Source organism: Sphaeramia orbicularis, chromosome 24 (assembly GCF_902148855.1).
Source record: "Sphaeramia orbicularis chromosome 24, fSphaOr1.1, whole genome shotgun sequence".
Classification (NCBI taxonomy): Eukaryota; Metazoa; Chordata; class Actinopteri; order Kurtiformes; family Apogonidae; genus Sphaeramia; species Sphaeramia orbicularis.
This window is the reverse complement of record NC_043979.1, coordinates 2,914,998-2,937,290: the sequence shown is the minus strand read 5'-3', so window position 1 is coordinate 2,937,290 and position 22,293 is coordinate 2,914,998. Positions and strand designations below refer to the sequence as shown.

The following is a 22,293-nucleotide window of genomic DNA, read 5'->3' as shown; positions in this document are numbered from 1 at the left end:
TTAGAAATTACTAGAAATTTCAGGCGACCCCATTTGAATTCCAGGCAACCCCATGTGGGGTCAAAACCCCAAGGTTGAAAATCACTGGTGTAATATGAACAAGCACACAAAAAAATGGGATCTCACCAAAAAAATTTGAATTGTGCATTAGGGCATTAACTGAAAAGTGGGTTTGTCAACGCATCAACATCTGTGGCACAAGTCGATTTACTTTGGAGGAGTCGACTAGTCGTGTGTTATTCTCTCTCTCCTTTCCATCACCCAACAGCTCGTGAGCCGTCATTCAGCGCATGCCGATACTCTCATCTTCATACATGAAAACATAGAGCACAGTGAGCAGTAGTGATGTGTGGATCAGCGGACCCAGGTCGGGTTGGTGCAGGTCCAAAAAATGTCACTTTATTTGCGAGGCGGGTCAAAAAATTCCACAAAGTGGGTTAAAAAAAACAAAAACAAACAAACAAAAAAAAACACCCGTGCACCCGTCACTAGCGCAAGGCCAAGACTGAAGGAAGAAGACGACTCAGAGTAGGAACTAAACTGACTGATCAAGGAAAACTCTGGTCTAAGTAATGTTCTGTGAACCACGCAAGCACCACCAATACTGAATAATAATTTGGACAGCCAGTGTGTTTGGATTATTCTGTTCATTTATTTCATGAAGACAATGCACTCTTTTCTCTAACATGCTGTGCGTCTTTTCTACCGCCGTCTGAACCTTTTCCCACTTTATGTTGTTCAATTAAATTTAAAAGAAAATTCAAGGTGTTAACCTATGTTTAGTTTTGGTTAAATGTCTGAGGACTGTTGATGCTTGTGTCTTTCCAGTATTTTATTCTGCTCGTCACTGTACATTGTTAATGTTACAGTGAACGTTAGTACAAGTTGCTCATTGTTGAACAGCTGTGTGTCTGCTGTCAATGTGATGACGTCATCATACGACAAGTTGACTCGACTTCAAATTTTTTGACAAATAAGTCGATCTGAAAAAAGTCACTAATGCCCTATTGTGCATTAAGACCTGCTGTGTGAACGGAGCCTTAGTCTGAATCTGTAATTTCATTGCATAACCTGTGTAATGACAAAGTTCTATTCTATTCTATTCTATTCTACTCTACTCTACTCTGTTCTATTCTATAGTTTCAGTGTTTGCTATTGTTTACATTTTGCATGTGTAAGTGCTGGTGTAGGGGTGATAACATGTTGTACCATTTCATTTTCAGTGAACATTAGTAATAATGAAGTATGATGTTGTAGATTATTGGGTTTGACCAGTATGTAGCGTTGACTGTAAAGGAAATAAACTTTAACCACCTCCTAACTAAACTGGAACCTAAACATTTGCTGCAGTGTTTGCTTATAGTGCCTTCATGCACCTTGGCTTGTTGTACTTCCACTACTGGTTAGACTCCATGTGTAGCATTAGTGGAACATTCACCACTGAAAGAAAGGATTCCTTCAAGAAGCTAAAAACATGAAACGCTGTGCCGTCAGGTCGAGTCACTGCACGGGGGGTTAATGGAAAATTACAACAGTAAAGCTACTTAAAATACCACACTGATTTGGCTTTTGTGCCTGTGAAAAATATTCCTGACACTTCACTGAATTACACAGAACTTTGAGCAAAAACAGCAACATAAAAGGCAGGTTAACAAATAAAAAAAAGGCAACATTAACCCTTTAGAATAAAAAAAGGCAACATTAACCCTTTAACAGGCAAGTGACTATTTCTGCCAATTTCTGCACACATCACAACACTGACAGCAACAGTTCCAGTGAGGACAGTGAGTCAACAATCTGAGGTCCAATGTGGTCTCCAGGGTGTGTCAGGTCCAATGTGGTCTCTAGGGTCTGTAAGGTCCAATGTGGTCTCTAGGGTCTGTAAGGTCTAATGTGGTCTCTAGGGTCTGCAAGGTCCACTTGTGCATGAACAGTGAGTGGACCTGCTTTGTTCGGTTCCATGAAGTAATGGAACTAACGTAAGGGATGATGTTCAAAGGGATCATGTGGAAGTGGACAGGGGTCTGGACCAGCACACATGGGGGTCTAATGTTCTAAACGTGATGTTCTAATGTTCTAAAATACATGTTCCTTTCACTTCACGTGTTTTTCTTGTATTTTTTTATATAAAGGCCAGACCAAGCCAAAGTGAACACCAGTGTCAAAAATTAAAGTTTCTCCTATCACTTCCCAAACAGGCTCATTTTTTAGCTTAAGAATTCTATTTTATGGAACTGTTTACAAAATTTCAGTATCACTTGTAGAAAAAAAATAAAATCAATATAAAATGAAACCTAAAAAGCACAAAAATATGTAAATGTACTTTAATATTTGTTCAGACTCATATATGTAAGTGCACTATTAACTTTAGTAATAATATTTGTCCAGAGTCATATATGTAAATGCACTATTAGAGGTAAAGCCTTGTTCTTGTATCAGTGATATTTTCAGTCTGTGAATGTGTTGAACTAATTCTTCAACACTACAAGAATACTCAAAGGTTCTGTCCAATCCAATTATTAGTCAAATATGTTCTGCTATTATCTGTATATATCACTTCAGTTGTAATATGTCTGTTCAATAAAAGTTTATGATCTTATTTGTAGTGTTTAGTTCCAGTCAGTCTTTTATTGTGATACTGAACAAAGGTCCAAACTGCTGGCCCCGTGTCCCAGTTCCCACCTGTCCCCGTGTCACAACACATTTGTGTTCATCCAAACTGATCATTTCAACATTTTGATTCAATATTGATCCCAGTTGTAGTTTAACATCAGAGTTGAAGCCCTGTGTTTCATTTAGGATCCATTTATGATGAGAACAGCATGTTTTGGACATTTGAGTAAAGTGAATAAAATAATGTTCATTTTGAGTCCCTGTGTCACGCAGCAGGAATTTAAGTATTTTTACCCCAAAATTTTATTTCTGTAAATTGTAGCATGTGTCATGTGACAGTACTTACTCAGACCTATTCATACATGTATTAAACATGGAGATCAGTTTTTTAGTTCAAACACAGACACTGTTGAACAGGACATGTGTCCCCGTGGCACCACTGGATCTGGTTCATATACTTCTTGGATTTTTTTTTTGCCACTTATGGGTGAGGAACCAAATGTACCACATTTGACCTTGATTTTCTACATAATAGAAAAAATTTCACAAAAGTAATAAAGTCTTGTTATGTCTTCCAATAACATATAAATTTGAAATTTTGAATTTCAGAGTATAGATAAGTGCCCTATAAAGGGTTAATGACCAGAGCAGGTACTTTGACCCTCATAAAAGGCATGAATTATTTAAGAAATAAAGTGACAATCAAACATACGTTCATCTGAACTCCCCACTGCCACATATAAAGAACTGACATAGACAGCAGCAGCAGAACGAACAATCACCATTTACAGTCAAACTAGACAGAACCCATAACTTCCACCCATCTTCTTCTCTGGTTTTGTTTCCTTTGTCAGTTCCTTGACAAGCTGGTTTGGGCTGTTCACAACTCTATAAAATGTTCAAATATGTTCCTGTTTTCCTTGAAACTGTCCTATCAGGTAAAGCTGACAGAGTGGACTGAACTCCCACTAACAGGTTCATTTCCCTTAAAACAATGGACAGGTGTGTGTTTCTCCCACTCAGCTGTTGGAGCCTCAGCAGGTCTGCTGAAACATGACAGTGGAAGTGTCCTTGTACAAACACCAGTGTGTTTGTACTGAAAGCTGACCTGTTTAGACCTGGACCATTAACATCCATAAAGACACAGTATTACTTCAGTGGTATTCTCAAATTAATTTAACTCTAGATTTCACCTTTTTTAAATGATTTATGACCATTTATTATATTATGCTCAGTATTTTGCGTATTTCTGTGAAAATCATGTATTTTCCTGTCTTTAATTTACTGATCATGTTGATCAGGTGTGTCAAACTCATTTTAGTTCATGGGCCACATAAGGCCAAGTATGATGTCAAGTGGGTAGGACCAGTAAAAAAAATACAATTAAATGATGAAAATGTTCACATCTACATAGGAATGTAATGATTACCAGTATAATGATAAACCGTGGTAAAATTCCCAACAGTGTGAGAGAGAGAGAGAGAGAGAGAGAGAGAGGGAGAGAGACAAAACACAAAACAACTCACTGATATGGAAAATGGTCAAACAATGGGCATAAGGTTCCATCTTTAATGCACATTTGTATGTTTGATGTTCACATGTTAATATTTGAATGTTTCTGCAACAGAAAGTACATTGTGCCCATTATTTTATTTGTTGTTTTTTTTCTCAAAATACAACTTGGTTAAATTATTTCAGTGTGTGTATAATTACTTTTTGAACATTTTGAGCACGTTTTAACAATACCGCCATAATAATGATAACCGTGATAATTTTGGTCACAATAACGGTGATATGAAATTTTCATATCATTACGTCCCTACATCTACAAAGTATCCTTTAAAAAATGTGAATAACATGAACTGGAAATATTTCAAGAAAATTAAGTGCAATTTTAACACTCTGCCTCAGTTTCTCATTTACACATGTTCATTACAATTAACAGATCACAGTGGATCTACAAATACACAAAACATTTAATAACAGGCAGAATACTGTTAACTGTCATGTTGTTCATATTTGTTCAGGTTATTCACTTTTTTTTGTAGAAGGATAGTTTTGTTTGTTTGTCTGTTTGTTTGGCCCACGGGCCACATGTTTGACACCCCTGGTTTAGTGGATCAACAGGTATTAAACAGCTTATGTCAGTAGATGCTTTTGGTTGCCAGTTGCTGTTTGGGTCTTTATGGGTTCATATCCATAGTCTCTTCAGTGGACTACAATGTCGTAACCATCGGCATCATAGTTTGGTTCAGCAACTTCTTTGTGTAAGTGAAGTCAAAAGTAGTCCAGCATATGCAGACTAAATGACCTGCATCTACATCCTGCAGTGTACTGTCAAACACCCTTTCAGAAACTCTTACTTAAACATCAAAAGATATCTTTAATGCTGACAGATTGGGCTAATAATAATACTAAAAATACTACTACTACTACTACTAATAATAATAATAATAAGGGTTTAGTTCATGTTAACTATCAATAGGGGTGTGCATTGGCAAGAATCTGGTGATACAATACAAATCACAATACTAGGATCATGATATCATGATACTGTTAAAAAGGCAATTTTTTGTTTGTTTCTTTTTTTCTAAATGATTATTTCCTTGAAGAATTGTATTACACCAGAAATATACACAACTACAAAACACTTTCTTTTTTTTTTTTTTTTTTTTTAAATCAGATCAGGATCTAACGCTGTATTACAAAATTTTCCTGTGTTAAAGCTTAAATTCTGTTTTACAGACATTACAGTTTAAGATCCTGTTGAAATATATTCTATTAGTTCAGAACTAACATCAGAACATTATTTTTGTGCAATCCCAACAAAGGAACTAACATTATTTAATAAAAGAGTATTAAATAATAATACAAAAAATATAAACAAAAAAGAAAAATAAAAAAACTAAAATGATTCTCCACAAAATCTGCATTTGAAAAAATACCTAAAAATATTGATACAGTACTTTTTAATATTGATACAGTATTGTGAAATGAAATATTGCGATATATTGCAGATCCAGTATTTTCTTACACCTCTAACTATCAATATTCATCTATTGTTAATTTTAATGCCACTGGTTTAAACCTAAGAGTAGATTATTTCTACACACAGGACATCTACAAAAGAAGTCTAGTCATTTATTGGTGCTGAACAGTCAAACACAGAACTACAAACTACATTTGTGTTTGCCTTTTAGGCTTTGTTAATAAAACTCGCACTGTAAAATTTGTCATGAATAAATTAAATACTGATAATGTCAGAACCAATGAAATGACATCAACAGAGCACCAGTCAATTCTCAAACAGTGGCAAATGATGTGGGAAATTTTGAAGAAATAGGATATTTCTGTTTGTTCATTCAGCTGTTTTTATCCAGCTGGAAGGAGGCCATTATTAGCATTATACAAAAATTGCATTTCTGCGTTTATGTGAAAATTGACAGGCCTAGTGGCAGATGAAATAGGGTTAGCACTGAGAAAATGTGCTGAGATTTAATTTCACAAAGTTTCTTTTCTGTATTTTAATGGGTGTGGCCCAAGTTGACACCAGAGCCAAGTTTCTTAGAGTGCAGACAATGAAGTGAATCCTGATCAGACATTTAAACCCTGCACAACATCCAACACTTGTCTCTAAGCAGTAACTTCTGACTATAAAGAAGAAGAGGCAGCTTTACTAGAAGGCTATATGGGCCTCAGAGCATTCACTTGGTATTTTTCTTAATGGTACTCTCAGCAATATCCCCTCAGGTTGGCCCATGTGAAATAGTGTAGAGCTAATGGGTCACTGCATGAGATCAGCTTTACAAAGAGGAACATGGCTTACAGCACTAACTTACTTGTGCATCAGTAGGCCGAAGCACAGTTCACAAGAGCTGGTCTACTTCAGCACAGAGAAGAAAATGGACAAACACACACTATATGACCGAACAAACTAGAACCTTCAATCCATCTCATATGTGGTTGTAGCTGGGTTTCCTGTCTACCTCTACTAGGGTTATTCAATATATATAATAAATATACAGACAAGAGCTAAAACTAGCAGTAGTCGCTTTTCCATTGACCCTCAAATTGCGGCAATATAACTTATGCATACAAAACGACAATTTCACCAAAAGTCTCGTTTTTTGATGAAAAGTTTTTGCACTGGCAAGAAGTTTTTTTTTCGGGCGTAGCACAAATGGTATATCACACAAAACTGCAATGGAAAGACCTTTTTCCGCAAACTAGAGTCACGTGAATTACAAAAAAAAAAAAAAAAAAATGTTAACGGACATTATGATAAAAGAAGAAGAGTGTTAAAAGAAATATGGTGCAGCATGTGTGGACACACCAGAAAACCCAATCATTTTTTAATTTAGTACGAGATAGAGGGGTAATATATAATAATAATGAATACATCTGTAAATCAACACAATATTTACGTTGCCATGTTTATGGAATGACTTCTCGTGTCCAATAAACAAATCATTGGATTTGTGATTTAAGCTAATGGAAAAATGGACATTACGCACTTCTGTTTTTTACACATTTAGTAAATATCAGTAAAGTTTTGCGCAGATGTCCAATGGAAGAGCGACTAGAGAAGAAAAACTAATAACTGAAATGAAAAACAAGACTGTTACAAATGCAGCATTGAACAACTTAACTTGTTCCACAGATTTGCAAGTAAAATCAGCTTAGTTTTCTCCCAAGGTTATTGGCCCAGTGTCCAATACTTTTGTAAAACAAATTTATCATCTCAGCGTCTATCAATCAAGGATTTCACCAAAAGTAAAAGACAATTCTTCAAATAAAAATAAAGTTATATATCGTTTGCCTAATATATAATTGCCAAAGTAATACACCACATGGACCTGCTGAATCCAGGTGTTTCTTTTCTAACAGGGGTCTGGGATACAAAACAATAATTACCAATGTCAGAATATAGTTTTATATTATGGGATAAATATCACTGCATTGGTTAGTTTGGTTTAAATCATTATCTTTGCTTCCAAAATGCCTCAGAGATGGTTTTTACTTCATTTCTCTCCACATTTTTTTATTTTTATTTTTTTTAACTCTTTCCCCGCCATTGACGAGATATTCCGTCAATTGCTTCCCAACGCTTCCCCGCCAATGACGAGATTTTCCGTCAATCCGTGTTTTCACTATTATGCTGTTGTTGGAGGTGTTGCGGATCATGTGAATTACTTTCCTTAGTCCAAAAACAAACAATTAAGCAGGTTTTTCGGAAAAATGATGGACCGGGTTTAACGTTTTCGCACTGGAGTCTCCGTATCCCATGGCAACGTATCCAGCGGCAGTCACTGAATGAGGAAATGCAGACTGTGCAGGAACCGCACACAGTTTCAAAAGCCTTAAAGATGATTATGGAGACAGAGTCTGACAATTCAGTATATGATGGAGCTACAGAAGAACCATTTAGAGACAGCAACGGAGAAATAGAAGGTGAGGGAGACGGACACGGGAAACACGGAGCGGCGCACGGGGGGGGGGGGGCACGGAGCGACACGGAGAAAATGACAGACAGGAGGAAGAGAAAAGAGACATTTCTAGAGGACATTCAAGGAGAAGACAGACACACAGACATGGGACAAGACAAAGGACAGCTAGTGTTCATCTGTTAGAGTGAGTTCAGATTCAGACTGAGGACACAGAACAGATTCAGCTGTAGAATGTCAGCAGGACACATGGAAGACACTGTTGGATTTGGCTTTAGTAGGAAATAAATAAATACATATATTCATACATAGATAAATATAATTATCCATATAATTATTTCCAGATCAAACACAGCAGGTGGTCCAACAGGAGGACCTGGTGCAGCCAAGGAAAGGCCAGAAATCTACAGTATTTGGTGAATTTGTTTCTTTTTTTCTTGAAAATGAGGAACATGGAAGTGTTTATATCAAAAAACTAAATTAATATGTGAAAAACTCATAACTGCTGTATGTAAATGTGATAAGTTTAGAAGGAACCTGGTGCTTTAGAAGATGTTTGGTCTAAAGTTTGGTGTTGATTCCACTAACATTTTGTGGAATGATGGGATATCTTAGAGTTGTTTGTTACTATTACTGCTGTTATTATTTTATTTTGTGATTTTGAAGACAGTGTTACTGTTGGTAAATGAGAAAGTCAACAATGTAAATAGGAAATCAGTTTTATCTTGAAAATCAATATCTTTGAAAAAAATGCAATTTTCTCGGCTTTTTGCTCAAAATTGTTTTTTCCGGAAAATAACCAATATTCAAATGTTCATATCTCATGAACAAATAAAGATAGAATAAAATCGTTTTTTGTGTTTAAAAGTTGAAGTTCTGTTCTTTCTTTTGATATATTCAGTGTTCACATACTCCTAACACAACATTTTCAGTGAGCCTCCAAAGATTAGAGAAAATGACCAAAACGGCTGGCGCTGGCTACCAACTCACTGGAAAATGCTCTGGAGGGAAAGAGTTAATATACATTAAATGTTCTGCCTCTAAATTTCTAATATATTTTTCCTGCTGACTATAAATAATTTTCTTCCACAAATGACCATCTACTTTCATCACATCTCACTGAGGAAGAAAAATCTAACATTAAACTTTAAGGAAATATTGATGTTTCTAAACTATATGGATATAAATATGTGGACACATCATGTCTCCAGCTGTGAGATGTTCATGAGGATCAGACATAGAAGTTCATGAGGATCAGACATAGAAAAATCAATATTAATAATTATTATGATATTTATCCCAATATAAAACTATATTATGACATTTGTTGTTGTTTTGTATCCCAGACCCCTGTTAGAAAAGAAACACCTGGATTCAAAATGTCCACATTTTTTTGTCCATTTGTGTATGAGTTAGGTAATTATGCTATGAGGCTAATGATAGGCAGGTGTAATACTAAATATCTTAATGGGAAAAAAAAGTAAAATAAATACTAATTAAACTTTCAAGAAGTACAAGAACTCAAATCTTTAAACCAGACAAAAATCCACTCTCATAACACCAATAACTGACTGTTGTACGGTTTTGTGTTTTTCCCCTGAACACCTAACCAACTTCACCATGAAAACAGACGACTGCAGCACAAAGCCACAATCAATTGCTCTGAGTGTGATCATGTGATATGCAATCAATATTTAGACTTTCTGTCACAAGGTCAGCAAAACCTAACATTACTTGACAAATATTTAACTCTATTTTCCGCTTCACTGTCTCATTTTTCCCACACTGTTTTTTCAGTCCAACAAAAAATGTAAAAAACAACAAATTAAAGTGCTTTTGTTTAATATTTGAGCTGTGTGTGTTGGGTCACTGTCATCAGCTACACTAAACATCATACATACAAAGAGGTCAAGGAGCCCACAGTTGCCTAGCAACAGGGGAACGGACAATGACTGTACGTCGTATGAGAGGTATTCAGGGCTGAGCTGGTGGAGTCGCTGAATTTACCCCTACAGCCTCGTCCTCTGAGCAAACGGTGGAAAATTGAAACGCGCTGTTTGATGATGTGAGCAGGTTGAGCAGGACGTGGGAAGGTCTGCAGCTGCACACGATACGCCACTTTGATACAATATGAAAAGGATCAAACAGCTCCCAGCACATGGAGGCTTTTCACTCACTGCAGAACAGAATCAGTTTAAACACAAACCAGGCGGCAGTGTTTGATTAAACAGTCCAGCTTTAAGACTGGCACTGAAATTTTGGTTACTCCGAGGTTACTCTACAATTAGCCCTTGATAGTTACATTGGCTCCAAATATTGACTATGTGTTCTCCTGGTCTTCTATTTATTAGCATCAGCCCTGAAGAGAGTCACAGTGGTCAGTCAAGTTTTTCTGATTCTAACCCAGTGCTTTCCAACCTTTTTAGGCTCCTGACCCCATTTTAACATCACAAATTTCTGTCGACCCCAGACATTCAAAACGGAGACATTTATTTGCTAAAATTAATTTGTTTTTGATCATGTCATAGTTTGCTATACTATGGAAGCGTATTGCATTCACACAAAAAAAACTAATTAACGAGATACTGTTTTCTGAAAAATGTTTAATTCGGCTCTGTTTTTCCAAATTAATGAGAAAATTATCTCGTAAAAACAGAACCAAATTTTTATTTATTTATTTTTTAACTTATTTTTTCTTGTAATTACGAGATAATTATCTCAATTCGGAAAAACAGAACCAAATTCTAGTTTTTTGTGCGAATGCAATACGCTTCCGTACTATCCTATGCTTCAAATACAGGTTAATTTTAGAGGACATTTAGTCTATATAATGTATATTATTGTGGACAGAGGCAGTAAATCCAGGTGTAGATTACTGCACAAAGGGAGAATTGGATTTTCCTTGGTCAGGATATGTACAGTCAGTCCATCTTAGATTTACAAGGCTGACAATTAATACAGAACAAACAAGAACTCCAACTATGAATTATGAAAGAGCTGCAGCATCTGAAACTGACCGCAATGAACATTTGACAGATAAACAGAACCACAGTGCTGCAGTTTCACACTAAGTTTGTCTTTTATGTTTGTGATTGTCTCTGTGAACTCAACATATAACTCGACCCCAAGGTTGAAAAACACTGGGTGAAGGTGAGCTACTGGTTTTATTATTTTACTGGTACGGCCCACTTGACATCAACTTGGGCTGAATGTGGAACCTGAACTCAAATAAGTTTGACAGCTCTATTATAGTCTACAGCAGGGGGATTCAAATCCGGTCCTTAAGGGCTAGTATCCTTCATGTTTCAGATATTTCCCTCTTCCAGCACACCTAGAAGCCATTACATCATTATCAGGCTTCTGCAGGGCATGTTGATGAGCTGATCAGTAATTGAACCAGGTGAACTGGAAGAGGGAAATATCTAAGACATGCAGGATACCTGCCCTTGAGGACTGGATTTACATACCCCTGGTCTATAGTGTTAATTATTTTTAAGGTTGGATTTAGAAATTTAGATTTAGAAATTTCAGGCGCCCCCTTTTGAATTCCAGGAAACCCCATATGGGCTCCTGACTCCAAGGTTGAAAAACACTGCTCTAATCACCACCACCAAACACCTCAATCTGACTAATCAAAGTAATTTATATTCAAAATTTAATAGGTCTAAAATTATTATTATTTTTTTCCAGACATAATACACTTGTTGACGTCATGGTACAGTAAAACACATTTCTCTGCCCAAACAGTCATCAATGAGCCTGATAACATTCACATTAATATTTCAATTATTATCAGATTTCTGGAGTAACCAGATTATTCCAGTGATTGTGTAAATAGTATAATCTGATCTGTTTTATCAGATAACAGCTGTAATCAGAGTATAATAAATCAGATTAACACACCTAGATGTCTCCCTGCATGTATAAGGTTAATCTGATTTATTTTGTTCTTTTATACTTGTGCATGTGTAAAAACAATTAAAATTGTAGAGAAGTTATGTAGTCAAACATGAGCGGAAGACAATAACAGGACGTTTGAGTTTACCATCACTATGGGACTATGAGATAAAGGACTGGAGCGTCTAAACCAGGGTTTTTGATTATCGCATTAAGTGCATGTAAAAGCGTTAGATCTGATTTAGGGCTGCACGATTAATCGATTTTAAATCGAAATCGGATTTTTTAATTAGGACGATTTTTAAAAAAGGGAAATCGTAAAATCGATTTCATCTCTCTCGTGCCTGCGGGCCGTGCGCTTGCGGGCTCCCGTAGGCTCCTCCTCCTATCAGTGACAGCGGTCTGTCACAGAACTCTGTGCAATGGCCGGACTTTAAATGTGTTCATGAGCCCGCAGTACTTATAGCAATGTAAGCCGTGGCTTCACGCACGGATCCCGCAACTGAAATAGAACTGCATGCGGATCACTCATCTTCCGTTGTCCCGGATCCGTACCGTACTGTCTTCTTCCGATCCGGGTCCGGGTCTCGGGGTCATCAGCCTCAGCAGAGGAGCCCACACAGCCCTGTGCCCACACACATCCACCCGCTCCAGGATAGAATCCCTCCAGCGTGTCCTGGGTCAGTCTATTCCACGCACGGATCCCTCAGTTTAAACAGAACCGCATGTGGATCACTTATATTAACCTGGTCCACGCACGCACGCACGCACGCACGCACGCACGCACGCACGACTGATACCTGTCACTGACTTACATTGGTATCACTTCTGTGGGCCCAGATACCCAGGAAAAAATAAATAAATAAATAAAATTAAAAACAACAACAACAACAACACACACACACACATATATATATATATATATATAAAAATTTAAATAATTAATTTAGTCCTCTTACTTGCTAAATTTTTCATTCACAAATGTAAGTTCTGTAACACAAAAACAAATATTATTTATTTTTTGAAAGATGTTGAACTTTATTTAAAGCTGTTAGATAAATCTGGAAACAAAAAGGCTATAAAAAACATAAGTATTTGCTCTGATTTGGACATTGTATTATAGTGTATTCCCCCGGCAAACTTATGTTATTTTCTTGTTGCATACATATACTCTATTTCATTCAATAAAGATTTAATTAAGAAAAAATAAACTTCTGGGGGTTCATCACGTGATACCATCACAGATTTGAGGTCAGAGCAGTGCCTTGCATTGTGGGCTGCTCACGAAAACGACATGCTGACTTCTGTTGTCTTTTGTAGTTTTACCCAAAAATCGAAATCAAAATCGAAAATCGAGTTTTTACAGGAAAAAAATCGGGATTTTTTTTTTTTGCCAAAATCGTGCAGCCCTAATCTGATTATTACAAATATCTGATTACTAACAGTTATCTGACTTTGATGGTCATGTAAACAGTCATCAATGACAGACCTTCTAGAGAGGCCACTTAAGGCTTGGGGGGGCGCTAAAGTCATCTAAATACAGTAATTTACATGCAATTTCCCACAGTCTGTTTTGTACCTGCAGTAGATCTTAGTCCACATGAACACATTTAATGGACGGACACAGTGAAATATTCAGAATATTGAATAAAAACAAAGACAACAACCTGAATATGGTGATACATTTGATAGATATTTTAGTCCATCCTTTTTAGTGTACAAATACTGTTTAAACTGTTCCGTTTACAGAAGCGTACGGCTTCAGTTTGTGCTCAGATGTGTGTCCTAAAAGGGGGATGTATTGACATACACTGTTTTATTTTGTCTTTCTCTGAAATGGACAGCACAGACAACACACTGGCAACTAAAGCATTAAGTCTGAACTCCATAGAGACAATATTCTGCATTAATGGGATCCATAAAAGATGCAATTTGGCACCGGATGACAAGCATGTTAATGATACAAAGTAGCAAAAAAAATTTTTAAATACAGAAATAAAAAATAAGACAAAAAATGTTCCCTGCAAATGTTAAAGCATTGGGTTTGAGTCGTTTCGTCAGACTGCTATGACATTCCTTCGTGAGAACTGAGCAGCGTCTGCCCTTTTTATCACATGCTCTCGCAAAGGTCAAGTGAGTGGTGGTGGCTGATGGTCAGGATGAAATAAGAAGTGTGGCAGGGTGGTTCAAGAGTTCCGTTACAGTACACAAGCAATAGTACAAAAAAAAAAAAACAACAACTTTTCATTTATGGCTCTACACCTACAGTCTTGTATAGTACAAATGACTATCTATCTATCTATCTATCTATCTAGATTCTGATTTAATGACCAAAAAATTTGCAAGAATATGAATGTAGGTGAACTACACATAAACTGCAAATTACACTTTCACTAATCTCCCTTAAACTGGTGATATGATAAATACTGACTGCAAACAAGCCCATAGTTCAGTGGTTTCCAACCTTTTTTGGCTCATGGCCCCATTTTAACATCACACATTTCTGTTGACCCCAGACATTCAAAACAGAAACTTTTTTTTTTTTATAAAATTCATTTGTGTTTGATCACGTAATAGTTTGCTATACTATGTTGCGAATAAATGTTAATTTTAGATGACACTTAGTCTATATAATGTTTATTATTATGGATGGAGGCAGAAAAGCCAGGTGTAGATTACTGCACAAAGGGAGACTTGGATTTTCCTTGGTCAGGATATGTACAGTCAGTCCAGCTTGGATTTACAAGGCTGACAATTAATACTGAACAAACAAGAATTCAAAGTATGAATTATGAAAGAGCTGCAGCATCTGAAACTGACCACAATGAACATTTGACAGATAAACAGAACCACAGTGCTTCAGTTTCACAACCACAGTTTGTCTGGTATGGATTGGGATTGTCTCTGTCAACTCAACACAGATTTTTATTAGTAAAGGTTTTTTTTTATTATTATTTTTATCACTTACTAGAAATTTCAGGCAACCCCATGTGGGTTCCCGACCCCAAGGTTGAAAAACCCTGCCATAGTTGGATGTGTATGCATTACAGCCATGCAGGTCTACACACAGCAGGTCCTCAGTCATCTTCTCTGGTTTCACAGGCGCACGCAGCTTTACTTGTATCTCAGCAACTTCAAAGGCCAATAATCTGAACAATCATTAAACCTTCTTCAGCTGAACCCTGGCCTGTTTTGGTATATACTGCCACATGTAGCCTGGGACAACATGAAGACACTGAGAATCACGTTTACAGGTTTTGAAGTCAAAAAAGAACAGTAATAAAAGAACACTAAGTCTTCATCAATGTGTCATTATTTGACAACATATTAACACTGGCTACTGCACTGAAGGCTGATACACCAACTGAAACACTGAGAATGTTTAATGGTGTTCACAGAGAAGTCAAAGTTCATAAGAGTCTGTCTTGAAACTGAAATCTTCTGTTCTCTCTGTTCCAAATGATAGGATACATAAACTACAATTCTAACTATCTACATAATATACACTTACTATGATATTGGACTGTTTGAGCAGTCTAATACAGGGGTGTTAAACATACAGCCCGTGGGCAAAAAACCAGCCCACCAAAGGTTCCAACCCGGCCTGTGGGAGAAATTTTGCAAAGTGTAACAATTATACTGAAGATATTAACAGTCAAGCGTGTCAAATTCATTTTAGTTCCAAACTTTTAACAATGTTATGCCTGTTGCTAAATGTTTTGTGCCTTTGTAGGTCCATTGTGATCCATAATGCACATCGTTAGTCTCATAGCATAATTACAGAAGTCACATTTTTGACCAAATTGTGATATCTGCACATAATGAAGCAGCAGTGTTTACAGAGTAAAGTTACGCAGATATCACAATTCGGCCAAAAATATGACTCTGGCAATGATGCTATGGAGGCTAATGATTATTAATAACTTTAGGCATAATATTCTAAAAGGAGTGATATTTTGTTTTTTTAAATGGAATTCTGCATTTTCCCACATTTCCCTGTGGTTTCCATAAACTGTAAATGCTCTGCTTGGGTCTGAATTCTTCATTCATTCAACTCCACAGGTCCATCTTCAACCCTATTTCTCAGTAATGACACCAGAAAGGTGGTTTGGAGCGCTGGCCCTTTAAATGCAAATGAGCCACTTCAGGCACCGCCCCCTCCAGGTTGTTGGCTGTGCTGCTCTGTCCTGTTCAACCAACAACTGAACATTTGAGGTAATGGGCTCCAAGTCTGGACATATTTTCAGTCTGGACTACAACTGCTGCTGCTGACAAACACTTATGGAGAAATACTGGAGAAATGGTGGTCTGAAGGCTGGACCTTATATGTGCAAATGTTGTGATGTAACTAGTTATAAAATGAATGCTCAAATGAATATAAAGATAGCTTTGCAGCAGCTGGAGGGTTCAAATTCAAACTTTATGAACTATTAGGGTCCAAATACACAAATAAATGAACCAAAGACTAATAAAAGTGGGTTTAGATTAATATGAGCCCTTTAATATTTCATTTATTTTCCTTGTTCAGGTTCACATTTTTTGTGAAAGGATAGTCTGTAAATGTAAACATTTTCATAATTAAAATTTTTTGCATTAAAAACAAAGAAAATTTTGAATTATTTCTAGGTTAGGTTATTATTTTACTGGTCCAGCCCACGTCAGGTCAAATTGGGCTGCAACAAAAACAAATTTGACACCCCTAGTCTCATAAAATGGGTATCGTCCTTGAAATTTGACCAGACATTTTTAGTAAAAATCCTCTCAGTTGCCCCCAAAACTCTCCATTATGGGCCGTGTTGCAGAGAAAGAGAAGAGGGGAATTATGGACTAAAAAAGACCAAGTATCTGCTTCTCTCTCGCTGTGAAGGGCCTCTTAAAAATAACACATACATTTCACTATAGAAGAATGGTGCTTGAATGGAACTGGTGTATAATAATAGCTTGCAGTAGCTGTGACAGTTTTCTGAGATCTAAACAGCTATTTGGTCGTCTCTGGATGATGTGATATATTATACTTCAGAGTTATTTCTTTGCTGGTAGCCAGGGCTGCTGAAAATGTACTTGTGTTTTCTTCACATCTATAGGTGAGAAATGAGATAATGAAACATTTAAATTAATCCGCAATAGACCATTAAGTAGTGATTCATAGGTGCTAAACAATTGCCAATAATGCCAGTTTAATAAGCAATGTGTGACACTCATCATTTCTGTAGAATTAATGAGCGTTACCCGATTGGTTATAGTCACAAATAATAACCCATCAGTGCTGATATTGGAAAAGAACAACTGTGTCTTTACATGTAGTAATTTATAGTCTGCTTGAGGGTAAACATAAACAGTAAACATATGAATCTGTAGTCCATATTGTCTTTGCATATTATTTTTGTACTTTCTTTATCAGACATTTTATGCTGGAGTTATTTTACAAGATGACACCATGACTGCTCATTTTTACTGCAAATGTATTTTGGTTCCAAATATTGGTTACTGGCCTTGATAATCAGTATCAGCCCTGAAAAGAAAAGAAAAAAAAGACATGAAGCTAACCCCCAGTGTCAGTATATCATGTGGAATAAAAACATGGGATAAGCAAAGTTTGGGTTTTACCGGAACATACTCATGGATAAGCACTTAAAGATTAGTGTTGAAAAAACAAAAACTGTATCTTTTGGCATAAATAATAAAGTTCAGAATTTCCAAATGAGACAAAAACAGTGACTCTGATGAAATGATTCTAGGTTCAACATGTATTTTCAGCAGAAATCAATATGTTCAGTCTTAGAGAGTTGACGGTAGGATCAAGTCAACTGATGTTATGGCAGAATTGGAAAGATTTAGGATTGTCATTATTTGTCAGACAAACAAACCAACCTTAACCTCCTAAGAACCAGCTATGTTTTTTGTCCATGTTTGTGAACAAGAGTTCCACAGCTTTATCTTCAAATAAATAAATAAACAAACAAACAAACAAACAAATAAATAAATTAAATAAAGCCACTGCAAAGGACATTCAGTGGAAAAAAAGAAAATCTATCTGAAAAAATGCACCAGTGTCATGATGTTTTCAGTCTAGACAATTTTTCATAAAAAAATTCAGAAATGTGCATTCTCCTGAATCTCAGGAGGTTAAAAGAATAAACACTTGATATCTGACAGTCTCAGGTAGTGATTAAATATTAATAATTAAAGACCAAAACTGTCACTTGCAACCAAAAGCATCTACTAAAAAAAATTAAAATAAATATTGTTGATCCACTAATCCAATCAATACATGTAAATAATTGGTATAAATTGCAGTTTGTCATTTTTTCCATGGTCATCACATATGACCCATTTGGACGTTCAGAGACTCCGTATGAACATGATCAATAAATTCAATATAGGAAAATACCAGATTTTCACAGAAAAAAGCAAAATACAGAGGATTATATGACAATAACTGGTGATAAATCCCTTACAAAAGGTTAAATAGAGGGGAAAAAATCATTCGGAAACTGCCACAAAAGTAGCACAGGGTCTAGAGCTGAAACAATTAATCGACTCAAATCAATTAAAAAAATTAGATCACAATTTTCCTGAATTGAAGCTTAGTTTCTTTAATTTCGCTGTAGCTAAACAATGGTTCCACTGCTGCGTTTCACACAAACGCTTATTGTGACGCACACAACGCCAGAATCAGCATAAAGGTGTTCGTTAGTTCCATGTTAAGTTGTTCATAAGTTGGATCCTAATGTGTTGAAGACTGTAGTGCACATACAGTTTGTAGAGGTCATTAGACTGGTTTATATTTATAGATATACTTATATATACTTTCATACTGTTGTTGTTGCTATTTCTTTATAGATATATTTTATACATCATTTTACTTTTATACTTTTTGTGGCTGTTGTTTCAGCTGGTTCTGGAATAAAGGACAAGTTGTCATTATCAGACATGTCTTTTTCACATTTTTACTATTTTTTTTTTTCATCTATTTAAATAATTGTTTAATCTAAGGAAATAAACAATAGATAAGAGATTACAAAATAACTGATAGCTGCAGCTCTACAAAAATACAAAAAAAGTGTGTCAGGCACATTTTCATCAACTGGTTTGTAGTGAATAAAAGAGGCAGTTTAGTGTCAATAGACTGTGATGTCAAAGGATAATAATAATAATAATAATAATAATAATAATAATAATAACAATAACAATAACAATAATAATAATCACTTAATATCTGAAATTGGGGATATTTTTCCGACTTTCCAACCTTCAAAATGCATCTTGGAAACACAGACACTATGTCTTTTGTTTCCTGTAACACAGGGAAGTCAAACTCATTTTCTTTCAGGGGCCACATTCAGCACAATTTAACCTCACGCGGGCCGGACCAGTAACATAACAGCATAACATAAATAATAACTCCAAATTTTCCTTCGTTTAACTGCAAAAAAAAAGAAAAAAAAAAGGAAAAAAAAAAAGGCCATTAAATTGTGAAAATATTTACATTTGCAAACTATCACAACAAAAAAGATGTTAATAACCTGAAAAACTGAAATTCCTTAAGAAAATTAACTGCAATTTTAACAATATTATGCCTCAACTTGCCATTTATACTTGTGCATTACGGATCAGATCCACCAAGGAACAAAACATTTAGTAATAGGCAGAATATTGGTAAAATTGCACCTAATCTTCTATAGACATTTCAGGTTGTTCATATTTCTTCAGGTTATTCACATTTTCTTGTTAAAAGATAATTTGTTAATGTAAATATTTTCATATTTTAATGCTTTTTTTTGTACTAACACCAAGAAAATTTTGGAGTTGTCATTATTTATAGGCATAATGTAATATTATTTTTCCACATTAAACCAAGATTTAGGGTCATTTGTAGGTTATTATGTTATTATTTTACTTGAGATCACATTGGTGTGTATGTGGAAACTGAACTAAAACAAGTTTAATACCCTTGGATGTTAATATCTTTTCATCCCGTGGGCCGGATTGGAGCCTTTGGTGGGCGGGTTTTGGCCCGTGGGCCGCATATTTGACACCCCTGCTGTAACTTGTCATTTAACCCTTTCATGCATAGTGGTCACCACAGTGGACAGCTGTTTAAGGTGTTCTCTTGTATATTCATGGATTTTGTTGTTTTAGTTCCATATCAGCCAACACAGTGGACACTTATGCATCATCTCATACACTGACATTCAAACCACTACTGTAACTGTGCTGCTCTAGATAAACCTGATCTGCACTAACATGTTTGAGTTTTAAAAATTGCTAATTGTTATTAGACTGTAATTAACAGTTTTGCTTTGTTTTATTTTATTTTTTAAACAAAAAGTGTTTTTTTTTTGCATATTATCTCCATGCAGGTATGTTAAAATGTGAGAAAACATCAGATTAACAGCCCTAAAAATGTTTTTATTTCATAGTTTTCACACAGTATATCAGTAAATACATGTTTCTGTGCCTCTAAAATTAAACGCATGGTGTCCAGCTGAGTGGACATTTTTTCTTTTTAAATGCCTACAGAAGAATAAAAACTCTCAGGAAAAAAAAACCTTGACAAAGGTTCTCATAATTCATGCTTGAAAGGGTTAATTAGTATATTATTACAAAAATAATGGGTAGCTGCAGCTCTAATGTTGACTATGCCTGTGTTATCTTACACAAGACACTATAAGAGTGTTGTAATAACTGCATAAACTCTTCCTCTGTGTACATTTTGGTTCCAGATGGCAGGTCAGCCCTGTCCTGACCCCTACACTCCTTCTTATTGACAGAATAATAAACAGTACCGGTGACACGCTCCTCCATCCACGCGGGCTGTTAGCCTGTGCACGCGCTGCCACAGGTCATTCATTTGGACGCGGTGTGCTAGCTAAACCGGCTTTCGGTCGCTAACCTGCCTTTACGGTTAGCATGAGGACCGGGCTGTACCGTCAGACCGTTGCCAGCCGTTAAACACCTCATTAAAATCTCAGTAAAACCCAGTGGCCGTGGACGGAACCGGTTCGGTGTGGTTCTGTTGTCCAATCACACTAACTTTCCCATCTGCCTCGTGCGCCAACGTCAACCTAATCTGTGCTTTCCGGTCACCTCTGACTATTTACCGATGATGAAACACACCTCAAATGGGATTCTTCAATGGGTATGTTCTTGACTTAGAAAGTAGGGAAATTAACTTACCTTTGGCCGCGGTTTGCTGCTGAACTGCGGCTCCGGAACATCATTTCTACCTACACTCGTGGTGTGTGTGGCATTGAAGCCCCGCCCATTCTCCTTGACATAAGATATGGTGCTGCGTTCATGTGCGCCTCGTAAACTCCACTGTCACATATTGCGCACTCCTTCGTACATTAAACCGTTACAGTTCTACCACTTAAAAACCTTTTTCACGGAAACAACCAAATATCGCGAGTTATTCTTACATTTGTTTCCTTAAAAATGTTTATTTTGTTACAAACTTCACATACCACCTGAATATTACCATTGTAGAGGTTATACTTTTATTTCCTTAAGAGTTTATTGTTATTTGACTGATTCGTGCTTTCGGCTCTTATATGTCACAATCTGCAAGTCATTATCGCAAGTCACGACCTTTCCGACATTTTTGAAGGCAGCTCAACACGTGCTTCGGCTGGAATATGGATTATTATATTGACCCATGAATGTAGGTTTTCCACTGGTACATTCGCTCCATTGGAAATTAAATAGAATTAAACTACTGTGCAATTGGACACATAGCAGGAATGTCACTGACAAAAGCCACGATATTTTTTTCTGTCATGACACAAGATGACAGCGGAAGATAATGTCAGTTTTTCATGATAATTACCCCTAATAAACGGTGCGGTTCTGCAGCCACAGCCGCTCAGAGGAATCTCTATCATTGTAATTAATTGCCATGGCGATGGCCGCTGATGGACCCCATACGTCTGCTTTCACACAAACACCAACACGCAGACAATTTCTTACCTACTCTGCGACGTCCTGCACCTTCAAGCCAACCGTGACAGTTTGTCTTTCAACGTGTCAGCCTGTCCACCACATGAACCCAGCCGCTGTTCAGGGACACATTTAAGGAACACATTTAAGGAACACATCAGTGACATTCATGAAATGTCCCCGTCGACATCCTCCATTTCTCCCAGTGCGCATCTGTAGAAGCTGGGTTGCCACATCTCCCCCTCCTCCTCCCCCTCCTCCAGCGGTGACTCATGTGTCGAGTTGAATTAACTGTAACAACTGTACACCTAAAAAAACAAAACAAAAACTGTACACCTAAAAAATCAAAAACAAAAACTGTACACCTAAAAAAACAAAACAAAAACTGTACACCTAAAAA

The 22,293-nt window shown here is 36.4% G+C and overlaps 1 protein-coding gene across 3 annotated transcripts in view; it reads right to left on the bottom strand.

The window, feature by feature from the left end:
• The window catches only part of slc5a6a (solute carrier family 5 member 6a), a 45,725-nt gene extending 23,701 nt beyond the window's left edge, over nt 1-22,024 (bottom strand). For 2 of the 3 annotated variants that reach the window (XM_030128697.1, XM_030128699.1), the window contains exon 1: nt 21,924-22,024. The gene's annotated coding sequence lies outside the window, so the exon portion shown is untranslated. Of the gene's footprint in view, nt 1-21,134; nt 21,201-21,923 lie in introns of those variants that run through there. The other variant, XM_030128698.1, reaches the window with a different exon arrangement.
• Nucleotides 22,025-22,293: the final 269 nt, after the last annotated feature.